Raw genomic sequence first — 6,748 nt, 5'->3', positions numbered from 1 at the left:
GACAGCCAGGAGAGTGAAGGATATGCAGCAGGAGAGGGTGATCTACAGTGTCAAATGCAGCAGAGAGGTCAAGGAGAATGAGCAGAGAGTAGTGGCCCTTGGATTTGGCAGCATGGAGGTCATTGCTGAGTTTCGTGAAGGCAGTTTCAGTGGAGTGGAGAGAACGGAAGCCAGATTGAAATGAGTCAAGGAGGGAGTGGGGGGAAAGAAAGGTGGTAAGGTGGTTGTATACAATACGCTCAAGGAGTTTGAAAGCAAAAGGCAGTAGAGAGATGGGTCGGTAGTTGGAGAGTACGTTAGGATCAAGGGTAGGTTTTTTATGAATGGGGAGACAAGGGCATGTTTGAATGCAGAAGGGACAGTGCCAGATGATAGGAAAAGAATAAAGATGTGAGCAAGATGGGAACAGGCAGAAAGAAACAGGTACATAAAGCAGAATGTGTAGTAGCGCTTTTGATGATATTAATAAACGTCTTATTTAATAAACAACTCATTTAATAAAAAGAATTATAAAAAAAGCAATATATTGCAATGCAATAAAGTTACACTATACAATCAGAGAAATTAATAAAATATATATCATAGGACAATTGTCACCCTTATTCTATGTCCACATAGATAAATATATGTTCCTATAATGCTCCTGGATAAAGAAACAATCTCAAGGATGTATTGTAACACTTGTATAAATGCACTGGAACTGTCCCGTAAAAGTATCAATTGACAACAGGTTGTACTTGGATCAATGGTATAATGGACTTTTCAAGGTATATTTACTGTTCCTTGCACCGATGGGAATGGTCCTATTGACATACACAATTGATATGCTGCACTTGGAGTCCTCCAAAGTTCACGGTGTGGGACTGTAATAGGGTCCAGTAGATGAAATGGGCAAAATAAGTTCCAAAAATGCCCCAAGTGGGGTAAATCCAGTGAGCTGGTCCAGAGTATTCAATTCAGCGGTGACACTGTTAATGAAGTCACTCGGGTAAGTTGGGGTGGTGTCCTGGCACGTTTCACTGTACAGAGTGACAGCTTTTTCAAAGGTATGGATTGCACAACCAGTGGGGCTTTTTTATACCCTTTCAAATGTCCACGTTTACTCACACCTGATCGTAATGATCAGCTCATTAGTAAATATATTGCAAATATCATTAAAAATGAGAATTGGAGGCAGACCTATTCAGGTTTAGTATACAAATACATATAAATAATCACCTTTTAATAATCAATATACTCAGTACATTAAATAGTGATTTTACATTATTTCCTGTTTTCTGAGTCTTAGTCCCGGTCACGTGATCCCGGGAGACTCCATATTTGTAGTTTCTAAGTTGTTCCAAAGACGTGTAGTTCCCTTATTATTGGTTTACACGGTTACGTGTTTAGGTCACGTGACCGCTATCCACATTTTTAATGTTGCGTTATATTAGTGTCCCGTGATCACTATTAGCGTCAGTGTTGCAAAGTGACGCGTGCATGGTCACAGAAACAGTCAAGCTGATACAAGTCACGTGATCTTACGTCTGTACTCTCGTTCATTCGAGCTTGTCAGCAGTGATCCTTTACAGCATAGGATCCTGGGTAGTGCAGTTTAGATCATCTCATTCAGAACAATAGCTCATTAGGAGATAGGTAACAGAGGAGACGGGAAGGGATTGGGTCAAGAGGGGAGGACCGGATGAGGGCCATGACTTCCTCTCCAGAAATAGGGGAGAAGGATGTCAGAGGGTGAGGCAGAGAGGGAGGGTTGGTCAGGGAAAGGAGGGGATGGAGTGCTGAGGGTCTGATGGGATATGATGTCCTCACGTAAGGAGTCAATTTTAGATGTAAAGTAGGTGACAAGGGCAGAGAGAGAGGAGGAGGGGAAGGGCAGAGGAGGGATTTGAAAGTGGCAAAGAGACGCCAGGGTTTTGAGGACTGGAAGGAGATGAGGTTCTTGAAATATGTTTGTTTGGAGAGGGACAGGGCAGCACTATAGGATGAGAGAATACTTTTGAAATGGAGGAAGTCAGCCTTAGAGTGTGATTTTCTCCACTGACTCTCTGCAATACCTGAACACTTTTGCAAGTAACTGGTGCATTTGGAATGCCAGGGTTGTGGTGTGGATCTGTGAGGGTGAGTAGTTATTGCTGGAGTAACAGAATCAAGAGCAGAAATAAGGGAGGAATTGTACAGGGAACTGGCTTGTTCAGGACAGGGGAGAGAAAGGATAGGGGATAGAAGAGAGTTCAGCAGGGAGGAAAAAGCAACAGTCAATAGCCTCAATGTTACGCTAATGGTAGCCTTAGGAGGTAAAGGAGGGGGAAGAAGTGAAGGATAGGTTAAAGGAGAGAAGGTGATGGTCAGAGAGGGGGAATTGGAGTAATCATAAATATCACAATGGTGAGTAAAGACCAGGTCAAGTGAGTGCCCGCTCACATGGGAGGGTGATGAGGTCCATTGGGAGAGACCAAATGAACAGGTGAGGGTGAGGAGTTTAGCGGCAGAGGATTCTGTGGGAATGTCAAAAGGAATATTAAAATAAACAAGGATAATGGAGGGAAGATCTGAGGAGAGAATGAGAGGAGCCAGGAAGCAAAGTTGTCAAGGAATTTGGAGGGAGAGCCAGGGGGACGGTAAATGACAGCTACTCTGAGGTTTACTCATCTGAAGAGGCGTATAGCATGAACCTCAAATGTGGGGAATGTAAGGGATGGTTCAGAGGGTATTAGCTGGTAGGAATAACTGGTGGATAGAAGGACCCAAACACCTCCACCATGGCGACACCCAGGCCAGGGGGGTGTGAGAGAAGGTGAGGTGCCCAAAGGATACAGCAGCAGTAGAGGTGGTGTCAGGGGGTGAGATCCAGGTTTCAGTAATGGCCAGGAGATTCAGGGAGTTGGAGATTAAGAGGTCATGGGTGGGGACCGGTTTATTACAGACTGACCTGGCATTCCAGAGGGCACAGGATAGAGAGATAGTGTTTGTGTGGGAGATGTGAGCAAGATTATCCGGGTTGGTGTAACGTGGAGGTAAGATTAATTTGGGGGACCGATATGAATAGAGTTTAGTGATGATGCGGGCACCTGAGCTAGAAAGGAAACCAGTAGGAGGTGGGCAGGGAGGGAGATGTGGATGGCAGTGGGATGAAGTGACAAGGAGAGAAGTGTAGGAGGCCGGTTTAGCGGTGGGGTAGTAGGACAATGGGGGGGTAGAACAGGAAGAAAGTGGAGTGATGGGAGAGGAGGGAAGAGTAGGCAGACAGGAGGGGGAAGAGACAAGGGGGAAGTGGGGGGCATAACAGAATTAGGTAGAGACTGATTGAAGGAGGGAGTTGAAGAAAACCTTGTCATGGTGTTTATAAGCAAAGAGGAATTAAAAGTGGAAATGTAAATTAAATATGAATGCAAGAGATTTGTAGAAATGCAAGTGAAAGAACAGTGTTTGTAAATTTGTATGTAGATTATCAAGTTTGTTTTTGAGAGGATTAAAATTGGGGATCTACTGTGTGCAGAATTTGAATAATAATGTGGATTGTAAGCAAATAGCTCTCTTACCTAGCCTCACATCCTCTAGATAAAGGACAGTGGGCCTGATTCAGAGACGGACACTCTGAACGAGCGCTCGCTCTGAATCAGGGCGGTTTTTTTTTGTTCGGCCTCCTGGCCGCTCGCATAGCTGTGGGTGACCACCCACACCTATTGCAAGCAGCCAGGTTGATGGTCAAGACCATCGCGACCATCGGGCTTGCGACCAGACCCTTGTGGTAGGGTCTCGTGGCCGCAAGCCCCAGAGAGCTTCTGGCTCTAATAGAGCCAGAAGCTCTCCCACTGACATCACTGGTGATGTCAGTGGGGCCGCTCCCAAATGGCAGGCGTTCCTTCGGGAACGCCTCCGTTTGGCCAGCCACCACCCCTGCCCGCCTACCAAAGGGGGCGAGCTGTCAATTACCATCGACAGCTCGCCCCCTTTGGTGCGAGACCTGGAGCGACAGAGCACCCGTCGCTAGCCGGGTCTCACACATGCGCACGACGGAGCCGGCTCCGTCGTGCGCATGCCCAGTGGGCAAACCAACCCGTTTGCGAGCGCTCAGCGCTTGCGACCGGGTCTGAATCAGGCCCAGTGTTTCCAAGTGGAAAGAGGTAAACTGACATGGGGACAAGTACACTGGGAAGCAGTCGGAAAGCCGACGGACGGAATTAGTTAGGGTTAGGCACCCCCCTGGGGTTTAGGCGGCGGAGAAGGGGGGTTAGGGTTAGTTAGCCGTAAGGGAGGGTTGGGGGGGGGGGAATTAGGTTAGCATACCTACCTTAATGGACGATCGGGATTTCCACCTCTGTCGGGCTGTCAATCATACTGATTCCAGTACAATAAGCATTGTGATGTTTGTCAGAATCAGAAGGACAGCATTATTAGTTGATCTTGCCATGAGTGTGCAGGGAAGCCAGTTGTAACAGTCCTGAATCTTTAGCCTGTTGAGGTTTGTTGTTTGATGGAACTTAGAGGGTCCTCCTTCTGTTTGTCCTCGGTTTAACGCAGGTCTAACGCTACAGTTTTTGCACTTAAAGAAAAAACTGCACTTTGAAAAACTGCACCATCCAGCCAGCTATCTAGCCTAGTTACAATTAAGTAATCGTTCATTAATTGTGCAGTGAATATGCCGGCAATGACCAGCGATGCGCGCTCCCGCTGATCGTTGTTGGCATTTGTCATCTCCTGAACATGCAGGCCAAGCTGCCGATATCGACAGGTTGTGCATCTTCGGGGATGAGGGAGGGTGTCTGCAATGAACGACATATCGTTCAGTGTGGGCACATTATCCACTGCACAGTATGATGAATGATTGCACAATTATGATGTTGTAATCGTACAGTTGTTCCACTCTCGTGTAGTGGATACGCACCTTAAATCTAAAAATTGTATAAAAAAATACAGTGGTTAATTTCACAAGAAGTCAAATACCAGTATGTGGGAGGAGACTTGCACAAGAAGACCATGCCAGCTCCACACAAACAGCACATGTCAGAATAGAGCCTATAGCCGAGTACACACTAGACTGTGTCTAGTGTGCCCGACATCTTCAGTGACGTGACCCTTCATCGGCAAGTGCATACACACTTGCTGATGCCGGGAGCGACGGCGGTGGCCATGCTGTATTTGGCAGCATGGCTCTCACTAACTATATCCCCCGTTGGACCTGCATGCAGGCCCGACAGAGGATGTCGCTAGCAACGCAAGGGAGTGCGCATTGTCAGCGACATAGCGGGTACACACTAGATTATGTGCCCAATATGTCGCTCCGATCCACCGGATCAGGCGACATATAGTCTAGTGTGTACCCAGCATATGTCTTCAGCGCTGAGCCACCCAGGAGATTTGAAGAAAGATATATTTATATATAAAATAGTAACTGTTGCCCACAATGAAATCGCTTCTGCCAACTTTTTTACATTTGAGGTGTTACAGTTGTATTGCTTTGCATAGAGGCCCCGTATCGGGAGTGGCCCACGTGACCAGCAGCACTGTCACCCACCACTCACACCAATGTCACAGTGTGCCTTGGGCACAGCCTGCTATGTAGCCTATCCAAGTGAACGCGTGCCCAAAGCACCGCTCTCCTTACCGGCTGCATGCATGTTGCCACACCTATCTATTATGTCAATAAATTTTGTTTTTGTTATTGCTCAGCTTTAACTTCACAGATCGAGATTAAACAAAGTTCAGGTCATTTCTAGGAGTTTCCATTAGTCGGTTCAGTAGTTTTCACTCCAACAGACACGTTTCTCTAGATTGTAAGCTCCCGAGCACGGTCCTCACTCCTTTCTTATTTGCTCCCTGCATGTTCTTCATACTTAGTATATAACAGAATTAGAAAAAATTCCACCACTGCGCTGAGTACTAATAAAAAATAGTAGATAGTGATGATAGAGTATAACAATTTAATCAGACAATGGATAGTAAAAACACATAAAGAAAGAAATATCAGCAATCACAGCAAGAAATATCTTCATTTGAAAAGCATTGGGACCCTGTGCCTGACCCCTTAGGAGATTCCGGATGATCCCAGGACCGGTTACCTAGGGGTCCCAGTGCTTATTCACTGGGTACGTGACGGTGTGCTCTCTTCTGCATTTCATTGAACAGTCCTTATTTCATTTTTGGATGGTGTTCCATTTGTATGCAGTCATATTTGCACCTTATTGTTATTTATGTGCAATTGCATTTGCACTTTACTTTTTCTTTTATATATTTCTTAATGGTATTTATGTGTTTTTACTATCCATTGTCTGATTAAATTGTTATACTCTATCATCACTATCTACTATTTTTATTAGTACTCAGCGCAGTGGTGGAATTTTTTCTAATTCTGTTATATACTATTTATTATTGGTCGGTTGGTGATACCGACGAGTTTAATTCCATCTGCAGCAGAGTTGATATATACCTTGCCTATTATGGCTTATGTTTTGAATGTACAGTACTTTGGCCCTTTACACCTTTGTACTATATAATACTTCCCCACTGTATAGTGCTGCAGATTTTATATGTGCCTTCTAAACAATCTAAATTTGCAAAGCACTTCTGCATTTAGCGGTGGCTAGCAATCAATGATTTCCTCTGTGGTGGTCCTATGACAGTGTAGGGGGGATCCAGATCTGCTAAACCCTGCAAATATAAATATTGGATAAAACATCACACCTTGGTTCTAATAGCATATTGTATGCAAGTTAAGAAGGTCTAATAATGTTAGTGCAGAAATGGACCT

This window comes from Taudactylus pleione, unplaced genomic scaffold, assembly GCF_031769625.1.
Source record: "Taudactylus pleione unplaced genomic scaffold, aTauple2 ptg000016l, whole genome shotgun sequence".
Classification (NCBI taxonomy): Eukaryota; Metazoa; Chordata; class Amphibia; order Anura; family Myobatrachidae; genus Taudactylus; species Taudactylus pleione.
The sequence above is the reverse complement of the archived record's forward strand: the minus strand, read 5'-3'. Positions refer to the sequence as shown.